This window comes from Hippopotamus amphibius, chromosome 8, assembly GCF_030028045.1.
Source record: "Hippopotamus amphibius kiboko isolate mHipAmp2 chromosome 8, mHipAmp2.hap2, whole genome shotgun sequence".
Lineage (NCBI taxonomy): Eukaryota > Metazoa > Chordata > Mammalia > Artiodactyla > Hippopotamidae > Hippopotamus > Hippopotamus amphibius.
This window is the reverse complement of record NC_080193.1, coordinates 88,906,418-88,926,760: the sequence shown is the minus strand read 5'-3', so window position 1 is coordinate 88,926,760 and position 20,343 is coordinate 88,906,418. Positions and strand designations below refer to the sequence as shown.

The 20,343-nt window shown below is 55.1% G+C and overlaps 1 protein-coding gene across 9 annotated transcripts in view; it reads right to left on the bottom strand.

Moving 5' to 3' along the window:
- The window catches only part of TNS1 (tensin 1), a 225,851-nt gene that overhangs the window by 124,174 nt on the left and 81,334 nt on the right, over nt 1-20,343 (bottom strand). The window contains exon 1 of one of the 9 annotated variants that reach the window (XM_057745130.1): nt 11,479-11,581. The exons of the other annotated variants lie outside the window; for them this stretch is intronic. The gene's annotated coding sequence lies outside the window, so the exon portion shown is untranslated. Of the gene's footprint in view, nt 1-11,478; nt 11,582-20,343 lie in introns of those variants that run through there. 9 annotated transcript variants of the gene reach the window in all.

The window sequence follows — 20,343 nt, the reverse complement described above, 5'->3', positions numbered from 1 at the left end:
CCTGAATACATCGAGGGATCCTAAGTTTCCAACCAAAAGACAAGAGGTGGGATTAGAAAAGCCCTGGTCTCGGTTAGAGCTGGGCTCAAATATCCAATTGCCACAGACCAGCTATTGAGACCTTACTGAACCTCCCCAAGACTCAGTTTCCTCATCTGTACCCTGGGGATTAGGAGACCTACTTTGCAGAGTGGTTGGGAGGACAAAATAAAGTTGACGGAGATGACACAGGTAAAAATGCCTGGAACATAGCACATGCTTGGAAAATGTTAGCTCCCTTCTATTTGAGCCAGATGCAGTTCCTGCACTTCTCTGTGCCTCAGCACCTTCATTTATAGGGTAGCAAATTGTACAGGGCATACGATGTGCATCTGATGTGTCTCAATTCATGTAATCCTCACTTGAACCCTGTGAGGTAGGTTCTGTTCATATGCCCACTTTACAGAAGAAAAAACTGAGGAACAATAACAGAATGAGAGGAAGGTCCTGTCTACCTTAAGTCAGAGCTCAGCGCAGTATAATACAATGCAAAAGAGCCCCGTCGAGTAATTCACCATTTTTTCTTTGGAGCTTTCAACTGGTACATGGCCTAAGCTTCAATTACCTGCAAATTCATTCATGTAGAAAACTCCTGGGCCACAGATGGCAGCAACAGGAGGAGTCAGTGTGATCGTTCCGCACAATTAGCGCATGTCAAGGGCTGGTGTTCTGGAACCCCGTCTGCTCAGACGGACTGCACCAGGAACCCCAGGAGCAGGAGGGCCCCAGGGCAGGGCAGCCCAGCTCCATGTAGCTCCTTTATATCCATCTGCGGCCGAGTCGCAGGAAGCCCCCTCTCAATCCCAATTAGCCGGCAGCAGAGACTTGAAGCCAGGCCAGCACTGAAGGCCAGCGGAGGCCTGGCTGTCACCAGCATTGTTCGGCTCCATCTGACGCATATCCACCCCCCTGCAATGTTTCCTTGTTCCCCGGGAGGCCCTCCAAGATGCACGCATCCCGAAACCAGGTCTGGAGGGAAGAGGGGGTAGGCAGAGGGGCAGCGGAAGACCTGGCTCTATCTGGCTAGGAAAACACAGGCAGATTTTAAACGGACAGGAGAGAGAGCTCACATCAGATAGAGGCCCGGTGACCCAGAGACACTGCACACGCACAGCTCAGATGCCCCAAGGCACACACAGGGCGCACACACGCCACAGGACCATTGCCAGGTCCAGATGCAAAGTCACTCCCTGGTGCTCCCTCCCCGCCCCACCCCAAGCAGAGCCGCACAGACAGGAACACAGCAGCCTGGCCAACACACCCACTGGCAGGGGCAGTCTGCATGGCCCTGAGCTCAGCTGATTTCAGGAAGCCAGAGGGGGAAATGACCCATGTGGGCAGATGGTGGGGAGGAGAGAGCACGAACCAGCAGAGGTGGGGGGTGCGAGGTGCCCACAGAAGCCTGCTCACCCACTGCGAGCAGACAAAGTGACAAACTCCCCTTGGACTCACCCATCCCACCTGAGCCTTGCCCATCCTTCTGATAGAGCAGGTGAGGGGTAAGGCACACCGATGGAAGCTGGGTAGGCGGTGGCAGAAACAGGAGAGCATGTGCACGAACAATGGGGCAGATCTCACTGGAGGATACGCATCCTGAAAATTATGGGATGAAGGCACGGAAGCAGGAAATTTTACAGGTGGAGGTGGGAGAGGAGAAGCAAAACAGAGTTTAGGGCTTATGCGACAACCATTTTATTTGGATACCTACCAGGTACTGTGTACTTTAGACATTGTATCACATTTAACCCTTTCAGCAATACGCACAACAGGCAACACCCTCTTTTTCCAGATGAGGCCACTGAAGCTTAACAAGAAAGGTAAGCTTCCCAAGACCACTCAGTTATGAGTAGTTGAGCTGGGAGTCAAATCCAGGATACCCAGAACACAAAATCTATACTCCTTCAGGCAATCCGAGTCATGAGGGTGCTGAGAAGACAAAACAGGGCACCTATGGGGCCAAGGGGGTGTGGAGGTATAGATGGCGGGAGGGCTGCGGCCGGACCCCCGGCTCCTAAGGAAGGCAGGGGCAGCAGAGCTCAGGCCGCCGTGACTCAGTGGCTGGGCCTCCAGGGAGCATTTCCGGAGCCCCAGACAGCTCTGCGCAGTCTAAGAGCCACCTGCCCAGCAGAGACACCAAGCCATTACTCACAACTGTTACTCACTCCTCTCTGCACGCCCACCGCTCAGCACATCACTTACGCCCACTCTGTCCCCTGAGCGTGGCCAAGGGGGAGCTGGCAGAGCTGCCCAGTTCCTTCCCTCACTTTACCAGCTCAATCGTGCCAGGGCGTCCCCACCTGAATCACTGGGTCAGACACCCAGAAACTCTGGCCCACTCCTCTCTGACAGCTGTTGCCCTCCGCTCTGTTCCAAGCAATGGAGCTGAAAGAGTGGTCACTGGGCAAAGAATCTTCCCATCCCAGGGCTAGAAGAGACCTCCCCAGCATCTCAGTAGGCTTCTCAGTAGATGCCTAAAAACCCCCAGGGCCCCCACCTCCGAGAGCTCCGCCAAGAGCCCCAAGAGCAAGAGCCTCTCTGTTCAGAAAGATCCAAGGACTTGCAGAATCTCAGCACAGATTAGAAAGTGAGAACTCTCCTAACTCCACTCTCTCTTCTCACAAATGAGGAAACTGAAGCCCAGAGAGGGGAAATGATTTTCCCAAGGTCACACAGCACCAAAGGGGGACTAGAAATAGGCCACCTGAACCCCCCCCCCCCCCCCCCCACCGCCACCAGTCCTTCCAGCTAACCCTTCCCCCTGACCCGAGTCAGGGCAGGGCCTTGAAGTCTACCCTCACTCTCCCCTGTTGCAAAGCAACCACTCAGCCCACAACACTTGCGGTGGGAGAGCTGAAGGCGCACTGAAGAGGCAAGAAATGCGTTGCAGCCAGACGGTGATTAGTGTAGAGCAATCACTTTTTAACAGCGAAAGGGCATCAGAAACAGTCTGTCCAGGAAGCATGGAGATGGACCACAGACCTTCCAAAGGCCCTGGAGCTAAAAGGCCAGGCCCTCTGGCAAGAGATGATGGAAGGAATTCCTGGGGTCCCAGCTGGGGACTAGGGAGAGTCCTGGCCTCTGCTCTGCTCACCTCTCCTCCCCCCCCCTTCGCTCCTGCTCTCCCAGGGCTCCAGCCTGGAATCCAGGCCTGGCTGCTGCGTCCGCTCCCACGCTCAGCTCGGCTCAGCTGGCCACAGCAGAGGCAGCGCCATGTGCGGCGTCCAAGGCAGCTCATATGGCACCGAGGAGTCTTCAAAGCCTCCATCTATCTCCAGCGCTCCCCCATCTCCCTCTGGGCAGCTGCTCTCACCCCTGCCAAGAAGCCCCTGTCCCACTCTCTCCCTCTGCACCAGCAATGGTAATAACAGTAATAATAACCAAAGGTCACCAGTACGTCCAGAGGACACAGTTCTTTCTGGTTCCCACATTTTACAGATGCGTAAACTGAAGCGCTGGCTGGTTAGCTAAGTTGCTGGCAGTCTCACAGCCTGCGAGAGGTGGGGTCAGGATTCAAACCCAGTATGGCTGCAGAGTTTGTGATCTTGACGTCCAATCCACACTGCCCTTGTGTTAGGACCTCACTCCGAGATGTTAAAGCTCCTGAAATCTCCATTCCCTCATCCATGCAGTCACTGAGCACCTGGCCTCTGCAACATTCAACCTTCCTCTTAGCCCCGGATGGGCAGCCCCCGTCCGGACACTCACCAGGCCACTCACAGTCAGGCTGAGCACCCACAGCCTCCATGCTGACCAGGGGACACCCTGATCCACGCCTTCATTCATTTACTATTCAACAAACAGTGAGTGCCTACTGGGTGCTGGGCAGGTGGGGAAGGACAGCCCCCCAAAGAAGCCCCTTGATTCCTTACCAATGGGAGCTGCCTGCAGTCTACCCTCACTCCCGCCTGCTGCAGCCCGTCCATCCCTTCATGGGTGAAGTCTTGCCAAGGAGAGCTCTCTTCTGGCCTGAAAGATCTCCCAGGAAGGAGATCTCAGTGCCTCCCCGGTCTCCTGATCCAGGAGAGGAGGACAGCACGTGGGAAGGAAGCCCAGTGGTGTGAAATGACTCAGGAGAGGGTTTCCCAGCTCGGGGACTCCAGAAGATTGGAGTTGTGGCCTGTCCCTGGTCTCCCTGGCCCAGTACAGCCTTCATAGCTGCCCAAATCACTTTCCTAAATAACACCCTCTTTGTGTTTCTCTGATGTCAAAGCCTTCTGCTGCTTTCCTCTCCCAGAAAATACCCCACTGCTGGACCCCAAGCAGCACCTCCAGGCTCCCCCAAAGCCAGCCTTTCCCACACAAACCACTTTCTGTGGGCGTGGCCTGTGCCAGGCACTGAGCTTCACAAGCAGGCACTTCACAAATATGATTTCATTTCATGCCAACCATAACTCTATGAGATTGCGTATTAACCCCATTTTACAGATGCAGACGCTGAGGCTCAGCCCAAGTTCATACAGGTAGTAAGCAGCAGAGCTGGGGGGGGACACCCAAGCCTGTCCGACTCTGACACAGGGCTGGAGCCATTATTTTATCCATCATTACACGCGTGCCACTGTGCCTTTGTGCGTGCCTTCCCCTGTGCCTGAAGAAGCCTCTGTCCGTTTTCCTTCCTGCCAAACTCCTTCTCAACCTTCAAAACCCATCTCAAATGGCACCTCTTCTCCAAAGTTTTCTCCACTCTCCAGCTCCTTGCGGCTTGATGTCCTTTCTGCATGTAGCAGAAACCCTCTGTCTACTTCCCTTTGTTTGCTACTAGACCACACACATCTCCCTGGCCTTTCTAGCCCCATACACACCCCTGTACCTTTCCTGGCAGAGGGTTGATGCCCCAAAAGGCTTTTAAGTGTGCCCAGCTACACTCAGCCGCTGCCACACGGCCTTTGCAGTGGATGCCCCGGCACCGCCCTGGCCAGAGGAGCCGACCCCCAAATCCCAAGCAGGGTCCCCTAGGCAGAGCCAACACCCAGCCCTCGTCCCCCTGGCTGGGGGGCTGCTCCCCGTGCCTCCCCTTTCCTTGCCTGGTGTCCCCTCTCTGCTCTACCAGCTTGGCTGTTTCTGGGAGTCTCAGCCAGTGATTAGGGCCCTAATCAGCAGGACTTCCTGCCAGCGACTGCCAGAGGTGGGGGCAGGGCGGGGAGGGAAGCAAGGTCAATCCAAGGTGAAGTTCGCAGCCTGGGACCAGGGGCGGCTCCAGCAGAGAAATGAACTCACAGACTCTTGCAGCCCAGCACCTCTCTAGCCCTCCATCCTACAGGTGAGGACACCAGGCCCAGCAAGGGAAGGGACAGGTCCAGAGTCCAGGGACAGAGCAGGAGCCTTGCTCTCCCACTGCCCTCAGCCACAGGGACCCCAGGGCAGAAACCCTTCCTTAGGCATCCCCTGAAGCCCTCTGTCTGCCCCTGGGAACCCCCACCCTAGGACCAAGCCCCATGCTGAACCCACAGGCTGTTCCCCATAAAGGGTTGTTGGAGAACAGTTGACTGCTCAGGCCTGGTCAAGGTCAAGGGTCAAAGGTGAGCCCCTCCTCTGGATGAGCAATGGCCTAGCAATGGGGCAGAGGTGAGCAGGGGCTGAGGAGGGGAAGCGAGATAGGGCCGGGCCAAGCTCAGGAACCCTCCCCAGCTGTCATCATCATTAGTCCAAGCCCATTCTTTCTCCAAAAAAAAAAGTTTAATGCCTTTCACAGCTGCAACTGGGAGAGCCAGGGGTCCGGAAATGGAGCTCACGCCCCCGACCCGGAGCAACCTCAGCCTCTCTGGGTGGGAACGAGGGCTAGGTGGCGGGTGTAGCTTGGCAGGCCTTGAGGGCTGACCCCTACTAACGAGGAACATCAGGGGCACCGGAAAGCAGGGGACCCCAGAGAGGCCTGAAATGGAGAGGGAGTGTGGCCAGGAGCCTGCCCCTATCACCCTGGGGTCAAAGCTCCCAGCTCTAAGGCATGCAGGAAAGGCTGGGCGTGGTCCCCCAGCCCCACCCCACCCCCACCTCCTACCAACAAGGGACTGAACTAAAGTTACAGCAAAAGGGATGCAGGTTAGACTTCAAAGAGACCTAGAAGGTATAAGACACAGCAACTTGCAACACTATTTGGGGAATCCCACTTTAAAATATAGATGCTGCCTTTATGGATGTAGCCCATGGTCAAGAGTAGCTTGTCTGGAGGTCAAAGAGAGGCCTGCCTGGAGGCCAGGACATGTCCTTGCTGGGCCTGGGAGTCTCTGATTCGGTGACTCTCATCAAGGAATGGGATGGGATCCAAGAAGGGGAGCCTGGGCTGGTTTATAATAATCCATCTTGTTTACAGTGATGGCAACTTTCTCAGAGTCCTCCATAAACACAGCTCCCTGGGCAGAGAAGGCCTCGAGAGGTCCCCTTATCTCCCCACCTCCCCCCAGACACAGAGAGAGACAGAGTCAGGGTGGGAGGGGAAGGAAGTCTCTTCGCTAGGACCCCTTGGAGGAAAATGATGCACCATCTCCTCTACTCTCTGGTCCCATAACCCTCCCCATCTTAGGGGTGGAACAAGCACAACGAGAGAGAAAAGGGCCAACCCGGACGTGGGATCCTTGAAGGACACCACCACCACCACCATCACCAATGATAATAATCACTAACCTTTATTGAGCACTTACTGTGTGCCAGGCACTGTTCAAAGTGTTTTCAATAAACCAACTCATCTGATCCTCACAACCACACCATGAAGCAGAAACTATTATTAAAACTGTCAAGGGCATTATGCTAAGCGAAATAAGTCAGACAGGGAAAGACAAATACTGTATGATATCACTTATATGAGAATCTAAAAAAATACAACAAACTAGTGAATATCACAAAAAAAGAAACAGACTCACAAATACAGAGAACAAACTCGTGGTTACCAGTGGGGGGGAGGGGTGAATACAAAAGAGGGGGAGTGGGAGGTACAAGCTATTGGGTGTAAGGCAGGCTACAAGGATGTACTGTACAACACAGGAAATATAGCCAATACTTGTAATAACTGTAAGTGGAGTGTAACCTTTAAAACTGCATTAAAGAATAAAATTTTTAAAAAAATTTTTAAACTGTCCAAAACTCTCACCCCTCTGCCCCTCATTAGTCCGTCGATTCACGCTAAGCAGCCCTTTGTCGGGCACAGCAAGGACCACCAGGCAGGCACACGGCACAGGCATGCCCTCAAGGAGCTCATAATCCATCTAGAAGACAGGGGAGCACACGGGAAGCTGGCAAGCACTAGGAAAACTGAGGGGTCCCATAGTCTATGCTGGGGAAGGCCTAGGAAGCTTCTTGGGGGACCTGACCTAGGACTCGGGCCCCCGCCCCATCGTGGCAGAAGGATAGGATCCCACTTGGGCCCTGCAGTAGCCCCTCAAGCCCCATCAGCTCCCCGGGGCTCCACCCTTCTGGGCCAGTCCCTCTCTGCTTCCCGGAACACCCAGGCCTGAGCTACAAGCTTCCAGCCCTAAAAAGGCAGGGATTCGAGAGCCCAGACTAACCCTGGAGGAAGCAGCGCCAGGGACTGGGCTGGGCCCACCTACCACCCCCACCCCACCCAAGCTCCAACTCTGCCGAGACCACCACCCTCCCCGAGGGAAACCAAAGTGTGGACAAGTAGGAAGATGGCCAAGGTCACCAGCCTGGGTAGAGGCAGGCCGGGGACCCAGCTGCACCTTCCGTACCCTGCCCCCCCCCCCCCACCATGGGAAAGTGTTTCAGGCAATTGCAGAGAAGGAAAGGAGGGAGGGCTGCGTGCATAATGACAGAGGCACCCGGGGAGGCAGCGTGGCCCACCAGCCTGGCAGCCCTGCACTCCCATGCCGCTCGTTCCAGCTCGCTGGGCCCACACCTCTGCACACCTAACAGCTTTGAAAGCTAAGACCAGGGCCATGGGGGCATGGTGCTGGGGACAAAAGTCCCCCCAGTCTCCCCAAACCACTTCCTTCCTCCCGCAGCGCCACACCCATTTCTGACTTGCTTATTTCAGAGTCTAGTAACTGGGAAGGAGGTCCTCTGCCCCCCTTCCCCACATACCCCTTGACCGTACCTCAGTTTCCCTTTCTGGGGTGGCCCCAGAGAGAAGCCAAGAAGCCAAAGCAGCTGCACCTGAAACCCTTTGCTGGCCACCCCAGCCCCAAGCCTGACTTCTCCAGGCTCAAGGGCACACTCTGCATCTCACCTTCCTGCCCCTCCCACTGGGTCCCTGTCAGACTAGAGGACGAAGCGTCCTAATTAAGCAAGCTCATCTGGCCCCAAGGTACTGAAGTTAGACATCAGAAAAGGCTTCCTCCTCAGTTGAAGCCAGGACCCTACTCCTTCACCCTCTCCATTAAGGAGAAAAGGGCTCGCAGGGCACCCGGAGAGCCCGATAGGGAGCGGCAGGCTGGGACACCCAGGGTGCATCCAGAGCCACCCCAGAAGCCCACCCTGACACGCCATCATGGGAAGCCCAAGGCTCCGAAATCTTGAACCCCGCCCCACTGTGCCTCTCCTCGCGGCTCTCAAGCACCTCCACCCCCAACCTTGGAAAACAGGTCTGGAGCAGCCTGTGGTGGGGAGCCGGTGGCTGGCTCCTCCCACACTCCAGAGAGGCCCTAGCACAACGCCCTTGGCTGGCACCCCCAGCAGTTAGTTACACAAACCACTTCTAGCTGCCCTGACAACCCTGTATTATTTTACAAGTGCAGAAACTGAGGCTCAGAGAAGTGCGGCCCCTGTGTTTTGCTGCATCTCGGATCTCAGCTCTGCTGCCCACCCTCTCCAGGCGTGCTGGGGAGGCCCCTTTGGGGGGCAAACTGGACAGAGGTTCGAGCTGCCCACCCTTGTAGCACACCCCCTCCTCGCCCACTGCCCCCAGTTAGCACCTCAGGGCGCAGCACGGGCATGGGCTCTAACTGCACGGGCGCAGGGGTCCCCCCATTCCACACGGTGCCCACAGGTCCGCTCCAGCCCTTGTGGGGTTAACCCGCAGGGCCAGGCAAGCAGTGGGCCAAGAGGAATGGGAAGAAACTCAGAATCCTCGCAGGAAGCAGCTGGGCCAGACCTGGCGGGCCGGTGAGCAATGGGTGTGAGGGCAGAGCGGTAGGCTCTCTGGTCCCCACACACTGGCAGGGAGGAGGAGGACCCTGAGCCGTCCTGCCTGTGCCCACACCCCAGGCCAGAGGCCACTGCCTTCCTGCTCCCTGATCTGGCTGTCAGAGAATTCCCTGACTCCAAGAATCCCAGGACCTCAGCATCCCAAGAGACTTTCAAGGTCATCCCTTCTAACCACATCCCAGCTCAGGAATCCTTCCAAGCCGTTGTCCAGGCTCTGTCTGAACGCGCCCCCTGGACGGGAAGCTCACTACCTTACAAGGCAGCCCTTTCTCCCACGGATCCACCAGCCTTCGTTACACCGAGCTGAGCTTCCTTCACCAAACGAAAATCCATTCTGCCCCTTTGCTTCCTACTCTTACTTCAGTAGAAACAGGGCACTGGGGTTCCCAAACTCCAAAGCTCCAGCCACGGTCCATCAGCAATGGGAAGATGGTCACCGAACAGTAACCTCTTCTCTGGACCCCTCTGCACCCCACCCCAGCCCCCCTCTAACCTGGCCACCAGCTCCCTTGTTTACAGTTCTGGACACAGCAGCCCCCACGGGAGATGGTGAACTGGGGCTTCGAGGGAAGTGAAGTATGAAGCATGGGATGAGGGATCAGGAAGGAGAGCCAGAAGGGTTCAAGGCCAGGGATTTAGAAGCCGAGGTTCCCAGGTTGCCTCCTCCGCCACTTAAGAATTCTCAGCTCCAGATCAAAGTCCTGGCTCCCAGTCCTGTTAGACTGACCGAGACCCTCCTAGGCCCCGGCCCACTATCTCCACTCCCTGCCCTCTGCGGGCAGCAGAGTCAAGGCCAACCCCACACTGCGATCCCAGCACCGATCCCATGGAGAGCTCTCCCAGCCAGCTCCCCATCCAGAGCTAGGTCCAGGTCCTCCCTCCTACACCCTTAGGCCAGGGGGGTCAGGGCAGAGGGTGCCTTAGCCTCAGTAAGCTTCGAGGTCCTGGGGGAGAGCGAGGGTGGGGGAGAGTGGAGTAGCAGCCAGCTGGCAGGGGTAGGAGCCACTGAAGGCCAAGTTTGAGCCACAATGGTCCCCACCCCACCCAGACAGATGCATGAAGGGGCCCAGCAGAGACTCGAGGAAAAAGGGTGCTCCCCCCACACCCTCCCGAACCCCTGGCTTGGCTCTGCCACATGGAAGAGACGCTGGGGCTCCCAGAAGAAAAGCCCCTGTCCCCAAAGGCTCTAGCACCCTCATCTCCAGCTGCCCCTCCTAGCCTCACTCCACAACCACCTGTCCTGCCCTCCCCGTACCAGCATCTCCCCTAGGCAGCACCCATCCTGTCCCCTAACCCCATCCCACCCCCCTGCAGGGAGCCCGGCATGGGAGCACAGCAGGCTCCTCTTGGTCACCCCTCGGTCACCACCCTCCCAATCTCCTCCTCTAAGACAGTGGCCAACCTAAAAACATCTGGGCAGGCAGTCCTGGCCCTGGTCCTGAACTGGGGGTGGGGGGCGGACACGGAGGTTCGCTCTGTATGGATGCTTGGGCTTGGGAAGGGGTGGCCGGCAGGGCATAAGCGGGTCAGGGCAGGAGAGAGCGGCGGGGAGAGAGGAAGGAGAGGGGGGTGAAAGGCAGCTGCATGTGTCTGTTCATTAACCACCTGGATTAGCTATTTCTGCCCAGAGGGGTGAGAAAGGCATAGGAGCTGCTGGATGGGGGAGGGCAGCAGGGGGCACTCATGCCAGGCAGTGCCCACGGGCAAAGGAGCACGGACCCACGCTGAGGGGAGTGAAGCGGGGACACCTTTCCGAGCCTGCCAGACCCTCATCTGCAGCCCGGCCGCCCCCTGGGAGATGCGGGGTAGGAGCAAGAAGAGCCCCAACGAGGAAGAAGGTGCCCAGTAACATCTCCAGCCAGTGGCAGTGAAAGAAACACGGAGGAAAAACTGCCCACACCTGTGTCATGGTCCTCTCCCCCCGGCAGCCCTGCGATGGTGGGCAGGCAGGCAGGGGAGGGGACCCTGGAGGGTAAATGCCCCAACCCCCCAACCCCTCCCCCCCCACCGCCTTGGTCAGTGCGTCCCTCCCCACTCGTCCCTGCTGGCCTCGGTCTCAAGCAGCCATTGACACCAGCAACTTCTTCAGCAAACAAAACTCCTTCTGACTGGTCTCTTTCCGAGCAGGGACAACCGCGCCCCAGACCTCCCTGCCAGAACCAGACACTGACGGCGGCAGGGGACTGACATGTTGGCCTGGAGGGGCTACCTAGCCCAGAGGCATGTGACCAGGTGGACTGACCTCCCCGGTCCTCTAATTTACACCCCATCAGTGGTCCTGACAACATCAGTCCTACACACACAGACACACACACACACACAGGCACACGCACACCCCACACTCACCTTTCCGGCAGAGGAGCTGCTGGTGGGATGAGTGTCTGGGCTCACAGGACAGGGGCGGTGGGCAGTGATGGGGCAGCAGCTGTGGCTGGCAAGAAGCTGGTTGCTGAGAGGAGGGCGTGAGTGAGCCTTGTGTCCGGGCGGGCAGGGAGCAGGCGCAGGGAGCAGAGCTGGTCCCAGGGCCACTGCTGGGAGCAACTGAGCGAGGGCGCTGCTCGCCCGGCTCCCTCCCCCGGCGGAGGAGGCGGGCGGGCTATCGCGCACCGCCTCCTCCTTCCCCCTTCCCGGAGCCGGCCAGCAGTCCACCCGCCGCCTCCTTTAACCCCTGAAGCACTCGGCCAGGGCACGCACGCCCAGCTCCCAGCTCGGCCAGCTGGGTGGCAAGGCACGTATGCCTGGGGCAAGGCCTGCCAAGAAGGGTGGGCTCCCCCCTCCTTCAGCCACCAACTCAGCAGCCTCCCTGGGGACCCGCAGAGAGGGACAGAGAGCTTTCCAGGCAGAGGTTGGGAATGGAGGCAGGATGCCAAGAGGTCCAGGATCTCCCCGTGGAAGAGACACAGCTACAGAGAAATGGCCCAAGGGCAACTGCTTGGAGAAGGCTGGTTGGTAAGACAATAATAATAATACTAATAACAATTGCAACTCCCAACGTTTGTAAAGCGTGCAGCTTTATGCTGTTTCCAACTCATTTTGTGATGGGAGACCTAAAATCTCACTTCTGAACCTGTTTTTTTTTTCTGTATCTGTCAAATGTGGGATAACAATCCTGGCTTCTCTCTCTGAGCTGAGTTAGGATGTTTGTGACTGTATACTCAAAAAGCGATTTGAATTGAACTCTAGTTAATGAAATGCATGCTTCAACTCTCTGAAACACATCAAAAAAAAAAAGTAAAATGGATTGATGGAGGGAGAGATAGAAATGTGATAAAGCAAATATAACAAAGTGTTCATTACAGAATCAGGGAGTTTACCATATTATTCTTTCAACTTTTCTATATGAAAACAATTTTTTTACAATTAAAAATATTGAGGGACATGTGATTTGAAGTTTGGAGTACCATACAAATGATAAAAGAAGCAGATCGGATTATCTTGAGGGGAAGGGAAAATTCATTTGCTGCACACCTATTTGTATGCCCTGCACTTAAAGAATACTCTCTCTCTCACTTAATCTTCGAATCTCCCTTGTTATTTTAGCTGAAGAAAGTGACCTCTGAGCGGTTAGCTGACTTGTTCAAGACCACACAGGATGGTGTAGAGCAGGAACTCTGATCCTTCAGGCTGGTTCCAGAGCCAACCTCCCCACCACTCAGCCCTCCAGAGGTTCAAAGGTCCTTCTCTTGGCCATCTGGATCACCCTCCTGTGAGGTCCTGGGCAGGTGACCTGCATCTCTGAGCCTCCTCAGTTTCCCTTGCTGTCTGATGAGTTTGGATTCGAAGGTTTTGAAGATCTTTGCCAGTTCTAATGCTCACTAATTTTATGAATCCAGCCAAACCCTTCCCCAGGCTTCAATTTTCCAAAGAGTAAAGTGATAGGGGAGGTCCGGGAGAATCAAACAGCCTCAGGAAAGATTTGGCGGCACCTGGGGCCAGCATCGAAGAGATGATCAGCATGTTAGAGGGCTGCCTCCCCTGCCCCCCTGCCCCCCACCATCTGTGACAGTGAAGCCCAGGAGGACAGAGGAGGGGGAGAGAGATACCTTCTCAGGACCTTATGTGGGGAGGGCAGAGACAGAAGCATCACTGCATCCACCCCCTGCCTCCAGAGCAAGATGACCTCATCCCTTCCCAGATGGGAAGAGTCTGGCCTCCCAGAGTCCCAAATTCCAGCATCTCCGAATGTACCAGCCTTGACAGCAGCCTCAATCTGTAAGCATACGGGTACTGACCAGAGATGGGAAAGACCTGGCCCCACAGAACATGTCTTTGAGACTGTGTAGGGAAAGCTGGCCCAGGCCTCCCCGGGCCCCTGCCCAGCCCTCACTACCCCACCTCTGGGGCAAAGTTATCTCCAAATTGCCTTATTCTGCCTAACCTTCACACCCCCTGTAGACCAGGGACAGCTCAGGGGCTTGGGCCAGCCCTGGTGAGGGGAGGGAAGTGAGCCATCTAGGTTCTTCTAGAGGTGGGTGGGGGAGTCTGCAGAACCCTCGGGACTTCCCTGGCGGGCCAGTGGTTAAGACGCCACGCCTCCCATGCAGGAGGCACGGGTTCGATCTCTGGTCCAGGAACTAAGATCCCACATGCAGAGGAGCCAAAAAAAATATTCTAATTAAAAACTTAAAATAAAAAAATAAAAACAAAAAAATAGAAGTGGAAGCCTCCCTCAGGTCACAGAATAGCAGAAATGCCATCCTCCCCATCACCTCCTTCCAACCCACACCCACCCTCATCCTGCTTGACATCAGATGGTCCCTGGCTCCCAACCACCTGCCATGTCCAGTCCCGGCTCTGCAGCAGGACATTTGAGCCGTCTGTGATGTGGCCCTGCCCTATGATCCTTGCCATCACACTGTTCAGGGCTCAGTTCAAAAGCCACATTCTCCACGGGGCCTTCTCCAACCATTTGGTAGGTACCAACCCCTCCTCTGAACACCTGAGGCTCTCGTTCATATACTAATGCTGGGACGTTTGCTGGGTGCACTACTACATCTCCCCTTAGTTGAGCAAAGATTTATTCGTCCTTTCCTTCCTCCTTTCCAACTTTGTCCAGTGCCCAGCACAATGTTGACACCTAGTAGATTCTCAATAAATGTGGAATGAGTAAGGGAATAATGGAGAGATGGATAGATGATGGGTTAAATATTGAACAAAAGCGCTCTATTAAATGCTGCACAAGGCTGTACCAAGATAACCGTATGCAGACTTTTATCTTCAAAGTTATATGATCGCAGACAGAAAACCTGACTATGCTAAAACATGGGGACCATTAGACTGATACACAGATGTCCCAGGAGCATCCCACCCACCCCAGGTCTGCAGCAGATGCAGGGAGCTCTGAGAAACGCCCTCCTCCAGCTGCTCTCATCCCCCACCCCACCATCGTTCCCTCTGTCTGGCCTTCCTGGTCCAGCACCTGGGTACAGAACCATGAATTCAGCAAGCCTCTAAAAACCACACCGAGAGGAAGTCAAGGAACTAGAGGCTTTCAAAGAAGAGCAGCCTTCCCCTTTACTTCCAAGAGCTGTCCCACAATACACGCACACAGAGCCAGAACTGCTTTCCACAGAAGCCCGCTGAGCCCTTCTCTGCCCTCCCAACTCCTCCTCCTCCAGGCTGATGAAGACTCAGGATTCCCAGGGTTTCCCTTCTCCCATCCCCCAACCTCCCTCCCCCTCTCCCTGAGCCAGTCCATGCCCCTTTCACTCCTCCCTCCCTCCCTCCCTTCCTCCCATTCCCAAGCACAGCACTGCACATCTGGTTCCAGTTGTGGTTGGTCCATTCAGGGGCAGGCCTGGGGGGTTCTCATAAAACTGAATAATACCAGTGTTGGAGCCCAGCGCAGCTGGGGGAAGGGAGGGCAGGAGGCCGAAGAGGGCGGGAGGGAGAGAAGCGGCAGCAGGGAGGCAAGGAGACGCAGAACCCAGAAAGGAGCAGGGCAGTGCCTGGTATAGAATAAGCCTTCAGTGGATGCTTGTTAATGGCGGATCGACGCTAGAGACACGGAGGGCAGAAAAGCCAGGAGAAGAGAGTGGGACAAAGAGCAGGTCAGGAGGAGGGACCCAGAGGGAGGAAGGAGAGGGAGCTGGGGGTGGTGGGGCTGCCCACGGAGCCACAGAGAGGCCATTGAGAAGAGAGGAAAACGAACTGCTCGCGTCGGGGCCAGGTGCTGAGTTAGGCACTGCCATGGGGAGTGGAGGGGACAGAGGGACACAGAGAGACAGAGAAGAAAGGGCCAAGAGAAAGAAAGGTCAAGAGCCAAGAGCATCGAATCCCGGTTTCCCGAGTCTCTCAGCCCCACGGTGGGTTGAGGGGAAGGGAGGGTCAACCCAGAGCCTATATCATTTGCTTCTTCATTTCATTTTCATCCCTCTTGAAACGCCTACCCTGCACCAAACCTCTTCCGTGTGCTTTTCCATGCAATTCCCCATTAAAATCTGGGAAGTGACTATGATTCTTATCCCAGTCTTAGAGATGGGCTCAGAGCATTAAGCAAGTCACCCAATGTCACAGAGCAGCAGATGACGGAGGAGAAATTTGGCTCCAGGTCTTCCAACTCAAGGCTCTGTCACCATATGGCTCAACCGGCATTCTGGGTCCCAGCACTGCCCCTGGAGGGCACCGTGTCACTTGACCCCACATTCTCGGGACCAGATTCCCAGGCTCTTACAGCACTAAGGGGAAGCTCCTCTGAGCTGGGCTAAGAGTTGACCACAAATACCCAGCAGGGAGGGATTGGCTTCTTAAACCTTCCTAGGGTGGGGGCAGGGAGGTGACCTCCTGGGGGAGGGGCTGGAGGCGCCCCCACCAGCGCCCTTGACCCCCACTCTCTTCTTCCCTCTCCACCACAGAGAGGACAGGGCCACATGCCCAGCCCCCAATGAGAGAGGCCTTGGGCCTCAGAATCCTGCTGGGCCCAACTTACAGCTGGCTGGGAGCCAGGCCCTGGGGGTCGTCCTAGGCAATTGGTCAATGTCTGTGCATTTGGGTTGCACCCTCCCTCTGCTGACCACAACCATCCCCCTGCAGCTGGCGATGAGTTTGGGCTGTCCTCCAGGATGCTTTCATCTCTGGGACCCCCCTGGGACCCCCTGGCTAGGGCACCCTCTTAGAGCTGACTCCAGAAGCCACACCCTGCCCTGCTTCCCCACAGAGCCCCTCTCCCTCCCTTCCTTCTTGAGGCTGGGCTTCACAGCCCAGGCCACTGGTTTCCTTTCCTTTTTATCACCCTCAACACTCAGGCCAGACTGAGGCAGGAGCAGGGGCACCCCCTCCTCACCGCAGTCCCCTATTTGCATCTCATTTGCATGCATTCCCAGCACCCCTCAAAGTGCAGCCATGCCTCAGGCCCTTTGCCACACACTCCCCCATGGAGAGAGAAGCACTAGGCCTTCCACATTCCGGCTTCCTACTCTCAAATTTACACCACAGTCTGAGGGCAGAGGATCAGGAGGCAGGGGAAGCATGGGGAAAACGGTCTGCCAACAGCATGTCCCCAAGACTCCTGCTGGCAGCCCCTCCCTCCCGGAGACGCCGCAGTTTCCAGCCATGCCAGGCACTGGGACCCAGCACTAAGAGCCTCCGACTGGACTGGGAGTCCGGCCTCAGGTTGCAGCCTTGCTCAGCCCTGCTTTGCCATGGGGACTAAAGGTCACTCTCAGCCCCTCCTGGCTTTCATCTCCTCATCTGATAACCTCTCAGGTCTTTGGGAAGATTCCTGGAACACACTTCCAGGCAGATGTTGATCCTTAGCAGAAAGTTAATGCTGGTGCACACTGACTGCACACAAATCCCTATCTCCCCTGAGAAGTGCAATTTTAAAGCAGGAAGGACCCTGAGATTTAGTTGCCTCCAGGACAGGATTCCTCTTAGGCCTCCCCCAGCGATGATCACTGGCTCAGCCTGGATCATTTCAGAGAGCCCACACATCCCTCCCTCACGTATCCCTCCCTAGCCACATCCACCACCCTAACCCCATTATTATAAGGTTCCCGGACTGGACGGTCGGGGAATCCCCAAACCTAGATTATCTGGATTTCAGGAAGGTGTTGGCAGGGTCCATGATGAAATGCTTAGAGCAAAGATAGAAAGTCGAGTGGATTCCGAGCCAGCAAGCCAAGGGGTGTTGATTAATAGATCAATGTCAACTTCCTGACTTGCCAAAGGGCTCTGTCCTCTGCCCTGGCTTGTCCAACATACTTATCAGTAACTTAGGTGAAGACTCAGAAGGAGGTTTACCAAGCACACGAAGAAAACAAAAAGCAGAAAAAAGAGCTAAGGTATCGAACTGAACTGAAGCACAAAACTGACTTTATAAAAAGGCCAAAATTAACAAGGAAACATTTCTCTTGGTGTAAAGTCCTGAACTAAGATTCAAAAGTTATTTTTTAAAAAATTGAATTAATTAATCATGTAGGGAAAGGTCCAATATTTAGTGAAAACAAATTCAGTTCAGCTAGCAACAGGATATGGCTGACCCCAAAAGGTACATGCACTTTTGGTTGAGTGAATAGAGGTATAGAACCCAGATCAAAGGAGGTGAAACTTCCATTCTACTCCTCACTGTTCAGGTACCATCAGAAATGACAAGTTCTTGTCTATACACTATAAACCAAAGAGCATCCAGAGGAGAACAACAGTACACACTCAATAAATATTTGTTGAATAAAGGCAGGAGAAAGGTTAAAGAAATTGGGCCCAATTTTTATTTCAGATGATAAAGAAAGGATACAACATTCATCATCAAATACTCGAAAAACTGTCTTGGGAAGGTGAGCCAGGGCAAATCCCACTGCCCATGTACACCTGCCTTGTATTTCTACTCCTGCATCTGTGAATTCCTGGAGCCTGGGACCATTTCCCATTCATCTCTGAATGTCCAAGAGACAGAAACAGCCAGGGGCTGGGCAACTGCTAAGGACAGGACAGCATCCTGACAAGGCCAGGCCTGTGGGCAACGATCAGCAGAGAGCAGGCTGGTCCCTGCATGAGAGCTGCCCTCTAGCCAAGCCGGCTGCCAGGCTGGAAGAAGCAAGGAGCTGGGCTGGTGACTAAACTTTTGGTTTGCACGTGTTGTCCCAGGCTGACCCACTAGTCAACTGGCCTCCTACCCCCTACAATGCCTCCTTGCCGCTGCCCAGCAGTCCCATGGGGACTGGCCCTAGCCGGCCACCGCTGCCCAAAGTCTGGAGCTGCCCAGTGGCCGAGGGCCCACCAAACATTGGGCTCCTCTCCCTCCTCTCTCGTATCACCAGCATGGCCTGGGTCCACCTCCTCAGCCTTCTGTGCTTCTACTTCCCTTCCCTGCACCCCCTCAAGTTGCCCCTCATCTCACCATTTCTTCTTCGTAACATCTAACCTCATCCCCCCAGTGTCCCTCTTATGACTCTCTCTCCTTGCCCGGGGCCCCATGGCAATGAGCTGCTGAAAATTTCAACCCTTGTCCTACTCTCACACTCTCCCCATATTTTTTTAATTACATAATACTTTCAGGGTTGGACAGAGCCAGAGACTTCCTTCCTGAGGACCTAGGTTCCTACAGATAATAACAGATAATAATAATCCCTACAGATAATAATCATTTTGCACCACCTTGCAGTGAGGTGCTGTCCCTCCCAGGGTATGAGAATCAAAGAAACCTGACCCCCTCCTGCCAAGACTCAGGAGTGGAGGGGAGAGAGTCTAGGCTTTGGAGTTGCATGGACCACAGCTGAAGGCTGGCCACCCACTCACTGGCTGTGTGACCTCAGGCAAGTCACGTAACCACTTTGGGTGCTGAGTGCAGAGCCTGTCCTGATCACCTGATCAGCCTCCCTTACGGTTATGCACCCCGCACCCCCCTCCCGATCCTACTCCTTCAAAGAAGCCATCACCACCCCCACCCGCAATCAAGATTCATCTCTTGGTCCTGTTTAATAAATGCTCAAATTTATTGAGTGCTTTCCATGTTCTTAGAGCTTTGTGGGTATTAACTCACTTTAATCCTCTTAACAACTCTATGGGTATTGACCATTATTAATCCCATTTTATAGACGAGGAAACTGAAGTTCACAGACATCGGCTATGACTGTGACTACTCTTCTAGCTGAAACAGCAGCATCCAGTCGACAGGGACCTCAGGGCCTTGAGAGTCGACACCCTGTACGATGCAGGGCTCCCCCTGTGCCTGGCAGGCCCACAGCCTCAGCCTGCACACCCCAGGCCCTGAGTTCTTCCCACACCCTATGCAGCTCCCACCACTGAGAGTCAGCCTGCTTCCCGGGGCTCCTGGTTCCGCTTCAGAGAGCAAACCTTGTCAAAGCTTTATTCAAAAATCACACACACACACACACACACACACACACAATCACTCACAATCTCCCAGAATAGTTGTTTCCCAGGCTGGACATTCCCAGCTCTTTCAGTTTCTGGATCTTTCCACTTCCTAGGTGCTCAGGTGTTTCTCTGGTTCTGATCCGTTTCCAGTTGGCCTTCATTCATTTGTTCATTCCTTCACCCATTCAGTCAACAAATGGTTTGTGAGTGCTGCAGTGGGTCAGGTCCACTGCAGGGGCACAGGAGCAAAGCCAGGTAGAGAGCCTGCCCTCAAGGTCTGGAGGAGGAGAGGTACCAAACAAACAAAAGCACGGACACACAGGCGCACAGTGACAAGAAGGAAAGAGGAGAATGCCACCGCGGGAGGTGTGCTCCTCACCTGTGTCAGGCCCTGTCCAGGCGTGAGCACGTTCACCCCACACCACAGCCCTGGGACCAGGTGTTATTCTATCCCGTTTTGTACAGTGGAGGAAGTTCAGACACGAGAGGTGAAGTCACTTGCCCAAAGTCAGCAACAGTAAGATGGCAAAGAAGCAATGGTGATGGGAGTGAAGTCCAGTTTGTACTCCTAACCGCTACGCCATCTTACCTCTAGAGGCTCAGAGAAGGTTCCTTAAGATCAGTTCCCAAACAAATGACCCCCAGCCACGCACCAGCAGCCGCCTGACCGTGCAGAAGGCAGTGGGCCCTCCCTGGCGTGACCTGGACTCCACACTAGGCTCCCATCTGTGGGTATCCTAGTGCAGCGCTGGCTTCACCAAGATGGCAGTCACTCTAACTCCAGACCCTCTGCTTTTCTCCCACTTGATGTCACCTTCACACCTTTGACCTTTACCCTAGTTGGCTTCGAGGTGGCTGAAGGGACTGTCCGAAAAGATGGGAACGGGTCCAGTG